General features: G+C 43.6%; 1 protein-coding gene across 4 annotated transcripts in view; it reads right to left on the bottom strand.

Annotated features, from left to right (window-relative positions):
• Positions 1-20,703, bottom strand: part of ATG7 (autophagy related 7) — a 247,699-nt gene that overhangs the window by 30,879 nt on the left and 196,117 nt on the right. The window lies entirely within an intron of this gene.

Raw genomic sequence — 20,703 nt, 5'->3', positions numbered from 1 at the left:
CGAGTCTAGTCAACCAGCACAGTAACATTTTAGATCCTCAAAATCATCTTGTGAGACAGGTGAATCTGTTTTGTATGTGAGAAAATAAAGGCTACAAAGTTTCTCAGTTCCTGGTCCTTTGATTTAAAAAAGCAAACAAAAAAAAAAGGTCTATAACTAGATATTTGTACTGGATACATTAAAGATGCTCAATCAACTAACAAGTGAGTACTTATCAAACACCAGGGCAAGACAATAAAAAACCCTACCGAGGATTTACTGCAAATCTCTTATGCATAAAGTCAATCACTCAGAGCAAAGAGGAGGGACACTTTCTTCTACTCCTTGGGAAATAGCTAATGTGGGATTTGAGCACACTAAGATAAATGTCCTTAAGTCCCATCCTAAATCCTGAAGCAGCTGGGGACAACAGAGAATATGTGGCTTTGTTGCTGTGTCATTTTAAGCATCTGCTCACTGATAAAGAGTTGTGTTCTTAACGATTATAGAGCACGGCCCCTCACCTGGAAGATGACAGGATAATGGGGGTCCTGCTACAGACTCGGAATGCTTGGTATCTATTAATAGCATTAAAAACAAACTATATGTTCATTATTAGAACACTTCTGCTTTCTTGGGAAATGTGTACCAGCTGCCACCATTTTATACAATGACACTTTTCTGTTTCTCTAACATGCCACAGTCAGGGAAGCCCCAAATCCCATTTTTCAGCTTTCCAATGCAGATTTCCAGCAGCGGAATGGGCTGCCCTGTCAGTAGCTGGGAGGAAATGCCTGCCTTCATCTTCCGCTCTTCAAATTCAGCTTAACTAAACCACAGTTAACCCGGGGGAGCCAGTTAACTGGGTCAGTCAGCTGACCTGGGGGAGCCTGCCAGACAGACAATCAGAGAGAGGTATGGCACACTGAACTGTGGAGAGGTGTGGGGGTTCCTTTTGATGGGGACACTCAGGTGAGAAAAACAGAGGATGTTTCAGACTGCTTTTGAACAGAGACTTTTACCAACTGTGTTGCCTGTTTTGGCCCGGGGCTGCATACTTGAAATGATAAAAGCAGTTCTTTCAGCTCAATCATAAGAGTTCCCACAGCCAGTGTCAACATGCAGAGCTTAGGGCTACAGAAAACAAAGGGGTGGGGGCCTGGGCCGGGGGCCACCAGGTATTCCAGTTAGCAACAGACAAACGGAAATACAAGATTGTGTGTCTGACCAAGGCCCCCTTCTCCATCCCTTGCCATGGGTTTGGTTGAATTTTCCCCTTCTTGTCCAGTTTTTCCATGTTAGCTGGATTTAGCAACTGTTGTGTTGGCTGAAATCAGAGACTGAGTGTGGTATAATTATTCTAACATCACAAGGTGCAGTTTCATTTCCAGAACCGACATTTTAAAACCGCTGCCAATATTACCAGAGCACTTCCTTTAGAGTATGCGAAAGGAAATCAGTACCAGGGTGATGCAGTAAATCAGGTTTCACCGAAACCCCTGCCCTCCCAAAGGCAAATCAACATTTAGGACTCCCAGAGGAAAGGCAGAGCAGATTTCCCCATTACTCTAAATCAAACACTTTGGAGTACTTCACCTCTGCCAAAAGGTAGACTGGGAACGAGTCTTGCATACGGTACAAATTAAAAAGCATTCTCCCCGTTGCTCTCTCTAGGCCTACGGACAAGCTACATGGATATGCCTTGCATGTAATGGGTCACCAGGATAGAGGGTAAAATCACTGTTGGGTAAGAATTTTTGGAAGATCATTTTAACAGAATTGAACATCCCCTCCCTCCCTCACAGCCCTCCGCAAAGAATGAGGAGGGAAAGGTACTAAGTTTAGTTTACAGGCCAAACATTCACAAACCATTTACAAAACCGTCATCATGATTTCAGGTCGATCCTTACACTTTGGGGATGTTCTCAAGAAGGATGTGCATTGGGTGTTACAAGGACCGGAGGAAGCATTTCCTATATGACACAAAATTACATCACCACATTTACCAGGTACTTTACAAAGTGTGATCACACAATTTCATTAGCCCCTCTGACAAAGCCCTAAGAGGTCTCAATATGTCCATTTTACAGGTGGGGAAACAAGGTGGAGAGAGGAATAGCAAGTGGCTTGAGGCCATATGGCTGGTGGGTGGCTGGCTGGGACTTGAACTCTGCTCTGTTTGATTCTAGATCCAGAGTTGTCTATTAGCTTGTGAAAAGCAGCTTTCAAACACTAAATCAAAGCAGCGCGGATGCTCACCGCCTGCCCACATCTCCCGGCAGCCCTGCCACTGACTGATGTGGCCATGCTTGAACGCGGACATTTCAGGCTCAGAGGAGAGGACACACAGTGAGCATTCAATAGGCTGGTCTGAAGGTTGAGGTTTGTTTGAATTCGTTATTCAGTCCCTTGGAACTGGCCAGCAAATACTTTTAAAATTGGGTGGACCATTTTGACAGAATTTAGTCTAAATTCCATTAATATCATGTCTGTTGCCTTGGGGCATGACTGCTTCTGTTCCAAGCCCCTCCCAGCCCTGTGCAGACACTTCACAGAAGAGGTGTATCGTGGCCTTGCCCACCCCTGCTGATTCACTTGACCGACCTGCAGAGCTGTGAACTGTGTGAGGCTCTTAGCTCCTCTTTGATTAGCAAGCCCTGAGTTTATTCAGGAATTCCCTCCTAGCACAGGGTCACATTCCAAATTACTGCAAACCCACCTGTAGTTAGGAGAGTAGCCAACACACAAAAGGGTGGCAAGTTCCAAAGATACTCAACTCCCGGCTTTAGGATGTTAGGGTTCCCTGACACTCCACCAAAAAGATTTGCCGTCTCTGCTATGGTTCAATTCTTCATTGGGGAAGGTCTCAACAGAAGTAGATAAAAGGAAGTGAATGGGCTTGGGAGGCATAAAAATCTCCTCTCAAGACGAACCTTGTACTGCTAGGTTAAGGGCTCGTGCTGTGGAGATGGACAGCTGTGCAGGGGAACTCTGGCTTGGCCACTTATTAGCTAATGACCTGGGGGCAAGTCACATAAACTCTGTGCCCCTCAGTGTCCCTTTCTATACAATGAGGATAACAATGGTAGCTACCTCACGTGGTCATGGTAAAGACCAAGGACATAAAGGGTTAGTACAATACCAGTAGCACTCATTTACCTACTCTGTTCCTATTGTCAGCAGCAAGCAATCTAGAATCATTAAGCACATGGAAAATTCCCCACAAAGCTTCCTGGGAGGGCCATGCAAAGCCAATCCCCTGGCAGGCCCTGGCAGCAGATTAGACAGAGATTGTTTGGGTGCAGAGTCTCGCATTAGAGGGTCTCCACTGCCCCTTAGGCAGCTTGCTCCTTCTCACTATCCTGCTACTCTGTGCGCCTTTCCTCCCACCTAGAATGTGTGCCTGTTCTTCTCCCTGACAGCATGCCCATAGTCTCCGGGGTTGAGTCACCACCTCTGTGATGCTGTTCTCAGCCACCCTTTCCCAGGCTGGTGCCAGCCACTCTGATTTCTGTTAGTACTTTGTCAGCACATGGTGTGAACAGAGGCATTCTTATCCATTCAGCTGTTTCATGGGTTCCTGGCCTTCCCACCTCATCCTTACTAACGGCAACTAACTTCTGCTAGTGCTTTACAGATCCCAAGTGCATTACACCTATTGTGTCATGACTGATGGTGTGTTGGGGTGATCCCTCCAACACCTCTGTTAGGCAGACATTTTTACCGTCATCCCCATGTTACAAAAAAGACAACAGTGAACATGATGGTCTATAGCTGTCCATTCCACTATTCTTCCTCTCAAATCCCCACGTGTGGCCTGAAACAATAGCTACTTGGAGTTATGCTAACATGGCAGCCTTTGTGCTAGAAAACGCTCGAGTGTTTGCAGGGTATTAGTCCCCTGGAGAGGACTTGAAGCTGACTGTGCCTCATTCTCAGGGGTGAGTGAGATGTGAGGCAGAGGAAAGTGAGGGATCCTACCAAATAGTGACTTTTTAAATAGGGAGGAGTCACATCTGAAACACACTGCTGACATCCTGACAAGCTGAGGGCCAGACCCACAGTGGTTTCCAGAACCATGCTTGTCAGGTCATTGTAATTTCCTCTGTGAGGCAAGAAGGCAGGCTCAGAGGTGCAGTCTTTGCTGAGGTCCTGCTTTCACTATATGTGTGTTATTTGTTTGGGGGCCGTTTCTTCCGCTGGGCTTGAGCTCTTCCCGGGCAGGGACACGACTTCCTCATGTGTGTTTCTCCAGCCCATCTGGGATGGTGCCAGGCACAGCAGCCAGGAGTAGTGGCCATAAGGGCTCCTGTTCAGCAGGTACTTCCTGCTGAGTTGTAAGCCAAAATGCTTACGGGGATTGTATCTCTTTAATCCTCGAAACGTCCCAGTGAGGGAGGTGGATATAGCACTTCCACTTGTTTAGTGAATGAACAAACAAGAGGAAGGCAGTAGATTTCAGACATGCTAGTTCTCTACTAGAATACTGGCAGAAAAGGCATTGTAACCATGGGTGCTCGTCATGGTTAAAGCAGCATGCTTAGCAGAAGAGAATTGGGCGGGGGGGTGGGGTGGGGGGGAGAGGGGGCAGCAGAGGTGGTCTGCTCGACGTGGGTTCAAATCCCAGCTCAGCACCTTCTTAGCCGTGTGACTCTGGGTAAGTTTACTGAATTTTGCTGAGCCTCAGTATCTGGGTCTTACTAGATTCTTACGGAAATTAAGTAAGTTTGTGTGCAGGGTCTCAAGCACAGAGCTGCCATTTGGGTATAGCTGTCAGGGACAGCTCAGGGACAGCTGTCAGGGACAGCACAGCCTCAACCTGTATGAATGTGGTCCCCAAACAATATCCATTCTACAATGCCAAATTAAAAGTGTCAGTATCTGAGAGTGGGGAAAGCAAGGAGAAAGTGAAGGCAACGGGGATGAAAAAACACTGCAGGTTGTACGAAAACTCTAACAGACTTCACCAACAACAAAGAATACCGGGAGCTGGAATGGAAGACGACTTGCGTGTGCTGTATCCCTCTGCACTGACAAAGAGGGCTGGTTGCAATCATCAGAACAAAATCTTGAGTGACAGTCACTACCCAGATCTGTTCCACCAAGGAAGCACGGGGTCTGAAATAATTACCCTCATCTATTTATTTCTTCATCATTAAAACGGGGACTGTTTGTAAAACATGTCTGATTATATTCTGCTTTAAATGCCCCCCCAAATGCATGTGCTGTTGAGGGCTAATCTGTGGTTCTTCAGGCTGGCAGGGAAAACCCTGTACGATATGACTTCTGTCTGAGAAGCTTCATCTCCTACATCTCGCTCACGTGAACGCTTTGCTCTGGCCAAATTGATCATCTCACTGACCCAAACCTTTCTTCTGTGTCCTCCCCCTGCATGTCTTGTGGACTGCTCTGATACTCTGACTACCCAGGTCTTAGATGCTGGTAGACTGGGGCCACTGTGCTGTCTCTTTACCTGTATACATGTCTTATACCAACCAGATTAGAAATTCCTGGAGATTAGGGACCAAATCTTAAGATTTGTTTTCCCTAAGGGAACAGCTATTTACCTTGATGGATACGAGGCTTCATCAGACTATTCCGGTACATTCAGAAGAACTCTGAGTACAAGTGTTTTTCAACCTTGGGTGTACATCAGAACTGACTGTGGAGCTTTTCTTTTTCTAAAACTCATATGCTGAGTGCCTAGACTTGGTGATTTCCTTGTGTTACATCTCAGGTAAGATCCATGCATCTTTAGTTTTTAAACCTCCCTTCCTGCACCCCCCGCCGCCCCCACACCCCCAGTGATTCTGATGCATCTTAGAGGTCAGCAATTACTGCTACCTTCACCCCCACCCCCAAAAGGACACACAGACTTCCCTAAGTCCTCATTCGCTCCTGAAGTACAGTAGGAAGTCTCCTGACTTTGATACAGGTGCCATCTCTGGCACTCTGGACCTCTTCATCTGTAAAATGTGGATATCACCTGCTTCATAGTTTTGCCATGAAGATCAAATGAGACAGTGCAAGTTAAAGCACTTTGTACAGTGTAAAACACAAAATATTACTTCTGCTAATGCTACTGCTTATAATTAGCCCAGATGGGCAATGTGAAATGGGCTTGATGGAGGCAGAGGCTGTTAAGCAGGGTGCTTATTCAGCCTGAAGCAAAGGCAGTGGGGGCCTGAGGTTCCCCAAGACCACAAGACACTTCTCACTGGTACTTACCCTGCCTCTGTGCATTCCCTCATACCAGAGTGATCCTCAATTTATATCTGAGGTTCTCAGCAGGAGTTGGATCCTGACTGTTCTCCGAAAAAAGTATCATTCCCTTTGCACCTGGCCATTCCCCATGACACTGCCTGCTGTGGCAATAATTAGGAATGACTTCTTCATTTTTAGCTAACTACATGGTGGCAACAAGAGGGAAGGATCTCTCTCACCAGCCACAGTGTGGGGGCATTAGGGGACCAGGAAAAAATGCCTGGCAACCAAATCCCCACTCAGCCTTGAGTGGAAGAAGAGAGGTATTCCTAAATCCTTCCTCACTCCAACACTTTCCTACACAGCTGCTGGGCCACGCTCACAGCCTTGGAAAACACTTGCAGGTAACCTAGTAAGGCTTCAACTTCCCAAGTGAGACAGATGCTTACTGTAAGATCAAGGCCTAAAACATGAACAAAGATGTAAAACCAAGATACTGTGTCTGTTTCTGGCCAGGAGACATGGGGAATGTGTAGTTTAAATACACATTTTACTTAGTGGTTGATGAAGACAATGGGAGAGAGTATTTACAATTGAAATGCCCCACACTCGTGCTCACTGCAGTGAGAACAGCATGACAGAGTGATCAGAGCATGTGCGCCAGAGCCGAACCCCCACATCTTGAACCCTGGCTCTGCCATTCACTGAGTGTAAGCTCAGGCAAGTCACTTCACCACTTTCTGCCTCAGTTTCCTCATCTGTAAAGTGAGGAAGATAACACACCTACTCACATCATATGGCCGTGAGGATTAAGGAGTATGTAAAATTAGTTATCACGAACAAAAAATGAGGATTATAACTGCGCCTGGGTTCCTTATAGGACGCAAGATTGTTGTAAGGCTTTCCTAGCATTAGTATCAGGAAATTCACTGCTGGAAACATGGAACTTCCCCTCCCCCCTTCTTCTTTCCTCCCCCCCTCCCCCTTTCCTCCCTCAGTCAGAGCTTCAGAGGTTACAGTATTTTCAAACAATAACAGCATACTGGTCAGAGGATTTACACTCCGGGAAATCTGACAAGATGGAGTTTCAACATTAAAATCTTGGATTAAAAAATGTTTGAGGCTCAATAAGGGAGAGCTCTATGTTTATTCACATAGAGGTTTTTTTAAAAAAAAACCTTGATGAAAAATTTTATTAGGCTAGAATTTCAGAGCTGGAAGGGAACTTTGAGATCAACAGGTCTGTTTCCCTCATTTACCAGATGAGAAAACTGGGGTCAAGAAAGATTAAGGTTGTTTCTACTGTTTACCTTACCATCTGAATTCAATACTTCAAGAAATAATTGTTAAAATTTAATAAAAGCTATTCTCTTTTAATTAACTACATTGGCTTTGAGGCTCATATCAAGTTTTTCTCCAGGCAAGCTCCCGATTGTCAGTTTGGGTATGGGCCACTTTGGGAATGCAAAGGCTGTCAAATGTTTATTCTAGAATCTAACAATTCCCAGATGTCCATCTATATTCCAGGGTCTGGCTGAAGTCTGATGTTACCAAAGAAAAGAGCAGTAACAAAACAGCGACTTGCAGTGAGGCTGTGTCTTCCCTGGGCTTCCCTTACCTAGTGTTCACGTTGGCAAACAGCACTGTTCTAATCCCCCTTTCTAGCCTATTCCCCAACCCTCCTCTCCCTGACCCTCATCCTCCTTTGTGGATCCCGCACCCCCTGCTCCCGCCACCACTGGCTGTCTAAACCAGAACCAGAGCCCAGAGAGGTACCAGAGTCCTTCCTCTCTCTTACTCACCACCCAACCAATCACCAGCATCTGCAGATTCTACTTTCTCAACTCATCCATGTCTTTCTGGCCTGCTCTTAGCCAAGCCACTGTCCTCCTCGAGCCAGCCTATCATCTGCAATCTGTTCTCCACTCTGTGGCCATCTTTCTGAAGCAGGGATCTTTCTGATCATGTCATCCTGCTCAAAACCCCATGGTTCTCCCCACAGCTCTAAACATGAAGTTCGTGTACTTGTGTGCCTCAGCAAGCCTCGCACGGCCCGGCCGGTCCAGGCATCAGCCTCCCTGTCTGTCCTTCCCAGCTTTGCTGAGCGGCTCTTATGTCACAGATGGTTTCTCTTCCTCTCTCTCTCATCTCTAGGCCTTTGCATGTGAAGTTTCTGTGGCCTAGAATATTCTTCCTTTCTTTCTCTTTGCAGCTCTTTCTAGTCATCTCTAGATGTATCTAGAGATAGATCTCTAAGATGTATCTCTTCCCCTAGAAAACCTCTAGCGAAGCCCCCTATGGCCAGTCAGTTCCTTTCTCTGGCTTCTTCTGGGTACTTCCTCTACCTCCCTCTGATCTGGGGGGTCTGTGTCCCCCAGCTAGCCCAGACATCCTTGAGAACAGGGATAGGGTTTTTTTCCCACTGCCTAAAACTCCTCTGTGCTCTGCCTACTTGTTTTCTCACCTACCCCCGACCAGCCCTTGGCAACCATGGATCTTTTCCTGCCTACATTGTTTTCCCTTTCCAGACTGTCACATAGTGGGAGTCATACCATACGTGGCCTTTTCAGGCTGGCTTCTTTCACTTAGTAATATGCACTGAAGTTTCTTCTGTGTCTTCCCATGGCTTGATGGCTCATTTCTTTTTAGCACTGAATAATATTCCATTGTCTGGATGTATCATAGTTTATTCACCTACTGAAGGACATCTTGGAGCCTCCAAGTTTTGGCAATTACGAATAAAGTTGCTATAAATATATGTGTGCAGATTTTTGTGTGGACTTAAGCTTTCAACTCACTTGGGTAAATACCAAGGAGTAGGATTGCTGGATGGATTCTAAGACTATGTTTAGCTTTGTACGAAACTGTCTCACTGTCTTCCAAAGTGGCTGTACCATTTTGCATTCCCACCAGCAGTGAATGAGGGCTCCTGTTGCTCCGTATCTTTGCCAGCATCTGTTGTTGTCAGTGTTTTGGATTTGGGCCACCTTAACAGGTCTGTAGTGGAATCTCATCATTGCTTTAATTTGCAATCCCCCAATGACAGATGATATAGAGCATCTTTTCATATGCTGTTCTGCCATCTGTGTATCTTCTCTGGTGAGGTGGAAATGCAGATGAGGACTCATCTCGGAATCCCCAGTACTCTGCTGGCACAGAGTGGGTGCTCAACAAATACCAGCTTAGGAATTATGTCGTATGTTAAACACACACACACACACACACACACACACACACACACACACACTCTCACACCCCAAAGAGAATGTGAGCTGTTTCAAAACACACCTCCCTGCTCCCATGCCTTTATTCTGGCAGTTTCTCACTCCCAGATCTCACTGCATATTGCCACGCACTATCAGAATGGTTTGGGTTTCCCCAGCCAGCAGTGCTCTGTGCTGGCTTCAAGCCCCCACAATGTTCTTCTGTTCAACCTCTGTTGTCACACACTACATTACCTAAGGAAGACAGTTTCCCCCTTTTTTTTTTTTTTAATTTTTAAAAGTTTATTTGAGAGAGAGAGAGAGAGAGAGAGAGAGAGAGAGAGGAGGGGAGGGGCAGAGAGAGAAAGACAGAATCCCAAGCAGGCTCCACACTGTAAGTATGGAGCCTGATGTGGGACTCGAACCCACAAACCATGAGATCATGACCTGAGCCGAAACCAAGAGTTGGACACTTAACCAACTGAGTGACCCAGGTGCCCTGACAGTTTACTGTCTCATCTTTCATTAAGCTATAAGCTGTTGGAGGGGAAGGATTAACCTTATGCACTTAAAAATAATCATTTAAAAATCTACATATGGTAATAAACTGACTTTTTGGGGTGAACAATTCTGAGGTTAAAAAAAATTTTTTTTTTACATTTATTTTATTTTTGATAGAGACAGAGCACAAGTGGGGGAGGGGCAGAGAGAGGGCGACACAGAATCGGAAGCAGGCTCCAGGCTCCTAGCTGTCAGCACAGAGCCTGACATGGGGCTTGAACTCACAAACCGTGAGATCATGACCTGAGCCAAAGTCGGACGCTTAAACGACTGAGCCACCCAGGCGCCCCAACAATTCTGTGAGTTTTAACACACACATATGTCTATGTAGCCACCACCACTATAATCTTCCTTACTGCCCTTAAATTCCCTTACTGACAGTTACAGGTTTTGTAAACATACACTTAGACATGTTGAGCAGAATTACACGACTTCTCAGTTAAGACATAAACACTCTGAAAAGTGGCAAGTTTTAATATGTGCCTTTTCTTGAATTAAGATTAAAACCCAATTTATATAAAATTCTTCCAGGAACAAAGCGTTTTGAGATCTTGACCAGATACGCCTGGCTGTTTCTCATATCTGGAACACTTCACTCTCCTTGCCATTCTACCCATATGCGCCAGCAACCAGATCAAACTCTCATGGAGGCTTCCCCTTCTCTGAATTTTCCTGGTGGATGCACTTCTTTCTACACTGCCAGTTATACACACACTGATTAGTCACAATGCCTGTCCTGTCTTTGCTACAGGATGGCGACCCCACACAGGAACCAAGCCTTTTATGTCTCATTCTCCTGTGGCTAACCATGTGCTATGCCAGGGCTTGATGAACTCACCTGCCCAAAGGTTCTTACAAGTAGAGCAGGCCTAAATGTCCTACTCAATCCACTGTCAACCACAGAAACAGAAATGCAGGGAGCACTGTCTGAGCCTTAGTCATCTTGAAAGCTAGTGGCTTACACAACAGAGTCATCATTGAGTTGGCTAATGTACCGTCAGTGCACTGGGGTGGTGCAGTGTGGGTGACAAGAGGGGGTGGCATTTCCTGGAACAGACAGACACATCTCATGTCTCCCTCTCCCAGTGGGAAAACCACTGAGTTCCTTCTGCTCCGGAAATAAGGCCTAATCACAAGAAACTTGCTTGTTGACTCGAAAATGGAGGGTAAAATACATATCCCAAACAAAATGCTGTAAATTCCCACCTCTGAAGTTAATTATGTTTCTCTTACCAATCCTGAAATGGGAAGGGAAATATTCTACTTAATAGATGAGAGCGTAGGCCTTAAACTCACCCTGACCAGACTCAAATTTTGACTCTACCACTTTCTCTAGGTATGGCATCCTGACCAGTAACTTCATCTTTTTGAGCCTCACTTTCCCTTTTCTATAAAACGGGCATATTAATACTTTCAAAGAGTAGTTGTCAGGAGTAATGAGATAGTTCCCATAAAGCACTAAACAAAGTACCTGGGACACAAGAGATGCCCATAAAATAGTACCCACTATTTTTTATTCTTGCTGTTATCTTTCTACCTTTCATAAAGTATTTCAAGCATTAATACCTTATTTGATCTTCATAGTTATCCTGAGATGGGACAATTAATCCCAGGCAGAGGCAGAACCAAAGCTCAGGGCATGGATGGACTGACTGGTGACCTGGTTTTGTGGTCCCTTTGGCCAGACTGCAGCACCAGGCTCTGGTGCCCTTGACCCTGGGGTGGAACTCAGAGACTGAAACAATCTCTTTTACTTCCAGTACTTGGCCCAAGAAGTAAGAAAGATCTCCAGCCCTCAGAGCTGACTGGGGGGTGGGAGGGAGGGGGCAGGGCTCCAAGAGGCAAGCCAGTTGTGAAGTTAAGGAGACACTCAAGGCCACTGGGTGGGAGAAGCCACAGATGCTGGTAAATTATCCAGGGGAGCTAAGGCTACACATGGCATACTGCCGACCAATTTAACTTACTACACTTGAAGCTATCAATTCTACCCCCAAGCCTAGAAGCTTGAGTGCCAAGAACAGCATGGTCAAAAACACAGGATGAAAAAGAGCAGGATCAATTTTTGCTTCATGTTGAGAATGTGCTGTTTTCAGCATGAAAACCTGGGGAAAGGATGCAAAGAGAGGGTGGCACCCCAAGGCGAGCCTCTCCTGGCTGACAGCACATGTACTGTGTGTGTGGGGTGGGGGGAGGGGTACCTCACAAGGAGGAAAGAGAGCTCTGGAGACGTGGGGCCAAGACATCCTCAGGGAAGGCCTGAGCAGGCACTCTAGAGTCTGCACCACCTGGGGCAGGGGTGTTGGCCACACATACAGTTGGGGTTACCTCAAATGAGGCTGTCTGGTTCATCAACAGTAACTCTACTGAGCGTTTTGGGTGGTTTTTTTTTCCCCCCAACTTGGGGCAGGGGCAAGTCTACAAAGACAAATAAAAGGTAATATTGTAAAATATACATTCAGGTATGAATGTAGGGAATTGTCCTGCCTGAGAGCCATTGGGTATCTATTTCAGACAAGGCGGCTAGTCCCACAGATCCTGTGGCCTGATGGGCGGGGTGGGTGCCATTCTTGGGCCGGATGAAAGAAAGATGATACTGAGAGGGGGTGAAGATATAGGATTTCAGGCAACTCTGTGTCAAACACGTATCTTCCTTCTGATTTCTGCAGACACCAGCTGGCTGGAGGAGGTGTAAAGACAGGCCCGCAGAAAAGAGGATCTCCCCAGTGGCAGAGGAAAACAGGGGAAGCCAGAGGGAGAAAGTCATTCTGGGTTCAAAGAAATCAACTTCGAAAGCTTCCCTTATAAAAATAGCCATTGGCAAATCCTAGACTATTTATATCACCCGACCAAGATCACTATCAGATCCTGGGCTGAATCACAAGACCCTGTAAATAATCCTCACAAGTATGGGGCACTGGCTGCCTGATATAATGGGAAGACATTTGAAACACCACTGGAGCAACTGAGTCAGGGAAAATTTGAGTGCTGGCACCAAATGGTACACTTAGGAGTGGATCTCACTTTACAGAAATAGACAGGTTCCTGAAAAGTTGGCTCTAAAATTAATTCAATTAACGGAGCCATATTTTCCTGGTGAATCACATTTTTAAACTGGCGATGGACTGGGGGGAAGGGTGGCCAAACAAATAAAACAATGGTGACCCTAAGACTAAATAAAAACCACACTTCATTCAGCAAACTTTAAAATGGCACTTATTTAAAAGGCCATTATAAATGCTCATAAAATAGAAGCGATTTGTCAGCAAACATATGTCTAGCGCCTGTGATGTACAGGGAATTGCACCAGCATTCGGGGGGGCTAGGAAGACCCCAGTGCCTGCCCCTTGGGAGCTCACAATCAGGAACTTTAAAGTAAATAATACTGAGTTTTCATGTTCCACCAGAACCCCCCAGGATGGAGACGAGAGGTGTGCATGAGGGGTTGCCTGGCCCTTTAAGTGCTCTCTGGGCTTGGACCAGCTCGGCCTCACTCCTGCCAGAAGCCAACCGGTCTCGCCTGTAAGCATGCCTTTTCAGACTCTTCATTTATAAGCTAAAAGCTGTTGGCCATGTGGTACTGAATCAAAACTGCTATTTATTTAACTAAGTTAAAAAAAAATAACGAAAACCCCCCATGATCTGGGTACTTTAATAAAATAAGAAGAGTTAAGGTACTTCAAGCTCTCTAAAAAGTTAAAGGCCTGTACAACCCAAAGAGTTGTTATTTTAAACTTTAAAGGGCATTTGCTCAAGGAATGTTTGTTTGGAAAAAGCCTGCCTCCTACTTTTTATGCTCTCTTGCACATAGACTACTGGTCACTGGTGACAGGAGTAGATGCCTAATTTGTTACTGCTTCCCTCAGTACAGATAATGGCATACTGAGTCTGCTTTGAGCATGAACACATACACTCTGAGAGGGGTGAAACTGTTGTCTGTGAACTAATAACAAGGTTGCCAGCATATGCACAGAATTGGGGAACATCAGCTCCAAATTTGTTACATCCCTTAGACACTGTATACCTCAGGAACTGGTGACACTGTGGAAGCCCATCCACAGTAAGAGTGAAATTCTTTCTCACATTTCTGACTTAGACCTGAAGAGTGCACAGACTGTTAGGAAAAAAAGAGCCATTTTTTAAAAATAAAAACAATTTTTTTGTTTTAATTCCATACTGAAGAACCAAGCTGAGACTGCTATTTATCCTAATACCGCTTCTTCCCTTTTTCCTTTTACTAACAGAACTCCTCCAAGCTTTTTAATAGCAAGGTAAAGGGCTACCCTCAAGACTACATTTCCCAGCTTGCCTTATACTACAGGTGGTCATGTGAATGCCTGCTGGCCAATGGGATGGGAACAACTTCCAGGTCATGTCCTTTAAAAGAGAAATTATTTACTCTCCCCTTCCCACATTCTAGAGTATAGACCTGGCATTGACAAGCCAGCTTTGACATCACCCAGCAGGGCTCCTTAACCCTGGATTCCACACCCCCCCCAAGGGGTCCATAAATAGAAATGTTAGTTTGTAAACTTGGATGGGAAGAAAACTATATAACTTTATTTTTACTAGCCTCTATCTGAAACTTAGCATTTCCTTCAGTTAATATGTAGGGAACAAAACATAGTAGTATTTGCCATATCCATGACTGTCACTAACTGAAAATACAGATATGTACATATCACATTATACTTGTTGTGGATTATCTTGAAAAATCACACACACTCATCAATACTATGAAATTACAATAGCCATTAGATTTGCCACTAGATCATTACTTGGTGTATTAATAAAGCACAGACTACTATATCGTGAGTTTATTTTTTTATACTTTGACAATTATATTTCAACATAATTAATTGCCATTGTAATTCTATGCATTTTATCTTATACATTTAAAAATATTACTCTGTGAGGTAGTCTGTAGGCTTTATCATAATGTCAAAGGGACTAAAGGCACCAAAAATGTGTTATGAAGTCTTACTAGAGGATAGCAGGGCAAAAGTATTCATGAAACTCAGGTCCATGGATGACCTTGTATACCAGAGCTACCCTTGAAGTTTTGGACCGCTCCTCTAGGTCAGGGCTGCCCAACAGAACTTTCCGTGATGAGGGAAGTGTTCTCTATGTGCTGTTCAATACAACAGCCTCTAGTCAACTGGCTACTAGGTGTTTGAAATGTGGCCAGCGCAACTGAGGAACTGAATTTTAAATTTTATTTAATTGTAATTGTTTAAATGTAAATAGCCACATGTACCTAGTGGCTACCATATTGGATAGCATAGCTCTAGACCGTTATATGAGAGAGAAACAGATTTCTGTCTTGTTTGAACTGCCATATTTTTGGATCTCCCTATTAACAGTACTTTAACCTATACCTTAACTAATACACAAGCCTACCTGGAGTCAATAATATTAATATACCAGGGATAGAAGGTACATTTGTACAGACAAACTCAACACTTAAAGGAACTAATTGAAACCAATACTTGTAATAGGAATATTCTAGTTACAAAGCATTCCCATATACATTATTCTGCCTGATACCTATTATCACCCTGTGATTATTAGTGCCCCTATCTTATTCTCAAAGAGGTTAGGTGACTTTGATAGTAGAGCCAGGAGTCAATTCCAGATCTTACCATCACCACACCATGTGCTTTCCAGCATTCTGAATGCTTTGAATGTCAGTCTCACCCCGTAATTTCTGGGGAAATGGAGATTGAATCAATAACCAATGACCAATGATTTAATTAATCACTCCTATATAACAAAGGAGCCATAAAAACTCAAAAGGATGAGGTTCAGAGAGCTTCCACATTGGTGAACTAGAACACTCCTTTGTGCCACTGTGCTGGGCCCCAAACTCTAAAAGGACACAAGCTCCTTTGTTGTTCACCCTATGTATCTCTTCATCTGGCTGTTGATTCATATACTTTAATATCCTTTGTAAAAAGTCAGTAATCTAGTAAGATGGTTTCCTGAGTTCTGTGAGCCATGAGCAAATTAACTGAGCCCAAGGAGGGGGTCATGAGAACTGCTGATTTATAGTCCACTGGTTAGAAGTACAGATAATAACATGGACTTGTGACTGGCACCTGAAGCGGAGGGCAATCCTGTGGGACTAAGCTTTAACCAGTAGAAGCTGACATTAGCTCTGGGTAGATAGTGCCAGAATTGAGTTGAATGGTAGGACACTCAGCTGTGTCAAAGAAGTGTGTGGTGTGTGGGGAACCCCCCTCCTCCTGAAATAGGAATTGGGTACAAAATCTTTAATGTCTATATTGCTACTTCTTGAGTTCATGATTTTCCTCCCTCAGGTTTAAGCTTTAGCTATCTATTTCCCATTTGGTAGATGAGGATTTAGCTATCTTGTACTAAATGCTCCCTCACCCCCACAATCACAAACTCTTACCTACCCCTCCTTTTATCTTGTCAATATAATTATAATTCCATTTTGATCAGTATCTAAGTGTTATATCAAGGTGAGCTGTGTAATATGCTAGGATTACTTTTACATTTCTTCTGCAACGTTGTTTCCCTGGACTTAATAACTGTCTTTTTTGTTTTACTGTGTTCTTAAGTATTTACCCATAATTTAATCCCAAACTTTCTGCCAACTGTCTAAATCTCCTAAATAAATGCTCAGGCAAATTAGGTATTTAAGCAATTTCACTTTCTTAACAAAATGTGTTGGAGCCTTCCACCCTGATCCGATCTGTTTTAGTTGCTTTTACTGCTTCAGGTCTGTCATTCTGAGATTTCCCTTCACTATTATTCTGAGGATTCCTCTGACTTTCTCCCTCTTGTGTACCATCCCCCCATTCCCATTTTCCATGTCTTTCTCTTTCTTGGTTTATTCTTGTTTTTCCAGCATTTGTCCTTCAGTGGTTTCCTCAAAAAGAGTGAATAAAACATAAATTTTTTGAGATCTTGTGTATCTGAAAATATGTTTATTCTAGCTTCATATTCAATTAACAATTTGGCTGGATACAGAATTGTAGATTAGAAATAATTTCCTTCATGGTTTGAAAGCACTGTTTCATTGGCTTCTGGTTTCCGGGGTAGTTATTGAGAAGTCGAAAACCATTCTGATTTTTGGTTCTTTATATATGACCCTATTTTTTCCTCTCTTTAAGTGGTAGGGATTTTTTTACCCAGAGTTCTGAAATTTCATTATGATGGGCCTTGGTGTTGGGTTATTGCCATTCACTGCTCTGGGTAGTAAGTAGACCCTTCTAATCTAGAATCTCAAGTCTTTTGGGGCACCTGGGTCACTCAGGGGGTTAAGTGGCCAACTTTGGCTTGGGTCATGATCTCGTGGTTCATGGGTTTGAGTTCTGTGCTGGGCTCTGTGCTAACAGCACTGAATGTTACAATCTTGAGCCTTCCAATTTTGGGAAATTTTCTTTAACTCCTTCTATATTTTTTTCTGATGTGTCTTCTGTTTTTCTTTCTGCAACTTCTGTCGTCGGATGTTGGCACTCCTACCCTGATCCACTACTTTGCTTATCTTTTCTCTCCTATTTTTCATTTCTTTGTCCTTTTGTCTTAGTTTCTAGAAGACACTCTGAATTTTATTATTTAACCCTGTTGAATTTTAAAATTACTAAGTATTAAAAAAATTTTAATGTTTTATTTTTGAGAGAGAGAGAGAGAGAGAGAGAGAGAGAGGGAGAGAGAGAGAGAGAACAAGCAGGGGAGGGGCAGACAGAGAAGAAAACACAGATCTGAAGCAGGCACCAGGCTCCGAGCTGTCAGCACAGAGGCTTGAACTCGTGAACCACGAAATCATGACCTAAGCTGAAGTCAGATGCTTAAATGACTGAGCCACCCAGGCGCCCCCAAATTATTATATTTTTAATGTCTGAGAGTTCTTTTTCATTATCTGAATATCACTTTTCATGGCCCTTTGTTGTTTCATGAATTTAATATCTTTGACTCATTGAGAATATAAATAATAGAGAAAATTTTTCGACTATCTAAAATGTTCTTCTCTTGACACAGTATATTTCCTTCAAATTTAGTTTAGTCTCTGTCTTTCAAGTTAGATGCCTGGCAATACTTGGTTTCTGCTCCTATTTAATGAGTTACTCAAAAGCTGTCTGAGGTCTACTGTGGATTTCCCTGTATGGTCATCTGGCTGAGCTGTCATGTCACAGAGCTCTTGACATTTTCTCTTCAGGGTGGTCAGATTCCGGAGACAGAGAATCCTCTCCCCTGTCTTGGAGGTACTTAAGCTTGACGACCTAGCTGTGGTAGCCGGGTGTGGGCAGAAGGTTTGGTCTCTCTGTATTTGATATGTAAACATTTGTTTAATCTCGTGTTTGCAGCGCTGCATACCCTAATTTCAACTCTGCTATGGCCTTGTCCAGAAACTCTGTTTTATTCTCACCAGAAAGTAAAATTTCAGTTTCCTACCTGGAGTTGGGGGTGGGGGTGGGCAGGTGTCCTATTGTGCAGAGCTAGCATGAAAGGCTAGGGATCTAACTGCCTCTTAAGTCAGACTTTCAAACAACCCTGTTTTAAGTCTCATTTTCAGATGCATCTACTGTCCCCAACTCCCAAGCCTTCAGGTAGCTCTGTGGAAACAACTGGCTCTCTATTGGCTGGCTTAGAATTTAACTTCCTTGCTGTCCATCTGTCTTAGTTTGGGCTGCTATATCAAAACACCACAGGTTTGGTAATTTAAGCAATAATCATTTATTTTTCATAGTTCTGGAGGCTGAGAAGTCCAAGATCAAAGTGCCTGCAGATTTGGTGTCTGGTGACATTCTGCTTCTTAGATCATAGATCTAGATCATAGATCACATAGATCCTAGATCATAGATCACACCTTCTCACTGTGTCCTCACATGGTGAAAGGGGCAAGGGACCTCTTTGAGGTCTGCTTCATAAGGTTACTAATGCCATCATGACCTAGTCACCTCCCAAAGGCCCCACATCTCCAACTACCATCACATTGGTGATCAGCATTTGAATTTTAGTGGGACACAAGCATTCAGTCTACAGTGCCATCTTTCCAGACTCCAATTTTTTTGTTGCCATTGTTTGCTCTCCTATTTTTATTATCTTTGAGGGTTTAAAAATAATATCCCTTGGGGTACCTGGATGGCTCAGTCAGTTACACGTCTTGACTTTGGCTCAGGTGATGATCTTGCAGTCCTGGTGTTTGAGCCCCATGTTGGGCTCTGTGCTGATTGTGTGTCTCCCTCTCTCTCTCTGCCCCTCCCCTCCTTGCACTCTGTCTCTCTCAAAAATAAATAAACATTAAAAATATTTTTAAATAATAATAATATCCTTTTACTCTCAGGATGTTATAGGAAGGATAAAAAATAAACATGCTTGATTTTTTTTTTTTTTGAGAGTAACATATTTAGATGGTTCAAGTTTCAGGAGGAGAAAAGATTACATAATGAAGTCTCTCTCCCATCCTTAATGCCCAGCCACTCAAAAGCCCCCCTAGGAAGAAACCAATGTTGCTGATTTCTGGCATATCTCCAGCCTACCTTAATCATTTTAGATTTTACTCTTTATTATCACCCTATTTGTATCATTTTATTCTTTATTTGAGAGATAGAGAAAGAGAGTGAGCAGGGGAGAGAATCTTAAGCAGGCTCCAAGCTCAGTGCAGAGGCCTAACATGGGGCTCGATCCTACAACCCTGGCATCATGACCTGATCTGAAATCAAGAGTCAGATGCTCAAGTGACTGAGCCACCCAAGTGCCCCTATTTGTATAATTTTAGACTTTGCTTTATTGCCACAGTTCCTATCACAATGCACTAAGAACTTCTTGAGGAAACAGATAAAATAACTGAAGGAGCCTAGCTCCATGGGAAGGGTTAAAACAATGATAAGATTTATCTTTTTTATCCCTTCTATTTTATGTACACTTTCCCGCCTTGTATGTCCCTGTTCACTGCCTCAGACACCAAGGAGTTTACTACAAAAGTTTCTCCCCAGCTACTATTAAACCAGGTCTATAAGAAGGGATCTGATAAATTGTTTTCATATGAATGACTAATACAGCCTACTCTGCCATTCTTCCCCTGAAGTGGCTGAATTTTCACAGGAGATAAAACTGAAGGCCAAAGATTATTAAACTCTAATGGCTGCCATAATCAGTCACCCAGGACAATAGGTCCATTTTGCCAAGATGTGCTGTTAACTGGGACTATGCTTACCAGGAAATTGGGTCAAGCCAGAGCAGACTCTCAACACTAGACAATTTTCAAACCAAGCAAATGTCAAAGAAGCTATCTCTTAATACAGTGAGCACCAAAGCTGAAGAGGCTAATTGAAACCTTCATACATTCATAAAGATGAAGCTAAAAAATAGTCATTTCCCATCTAAATAGCAATGTTGGGAAATGTTACTGAATAATAGTTACCCTGAAGTAAATTTAAAATAAAAATTATCCATATATCACACCTTTAAAAATGGGTGTCTAAAAACATGTAACTAAAACCAAGATAGCAAAATGCTACCTTCTATTTCTATGATAAAGTAGATGGTGTCAGTCTCATGTTCCTGCCATCAACAATAAAAACTTGACAAATATATAAAATAACAGTTACCAGGCTCAAAGAGCAACCAACACAGAAACTCCAGCAGGGATTTGATAGAGGGGTGAGGCAGAAATGTAAGTTCAATGTCACTAAGATGGCTGAGGTTTGGGGAGCCAGGTGGTAGAAATGGTTGAACATGAGGGACTGAACCCAGAAATCTACATGGAAATTGCTCTTGGCTCCTTGGC

Source organism: Panthera uncia, chromosome A2 (assembly GCF_023721935.1).
Source record: "Panthera uncia isolate 11264 chromosome A2, Puncia_PCG_1.0, whole genome shotgun sequence".
NCBI lineage: Eukaryota > Metazoa > Chordata > Mammalia > Carnivora > Felidae > Panthera > Panthera uncia.
The sequence above is the reverse complement of the archived record's forward strand: the minus strand, read 5'-3'. Positions and strand labels throughout refer to the sequence as shown.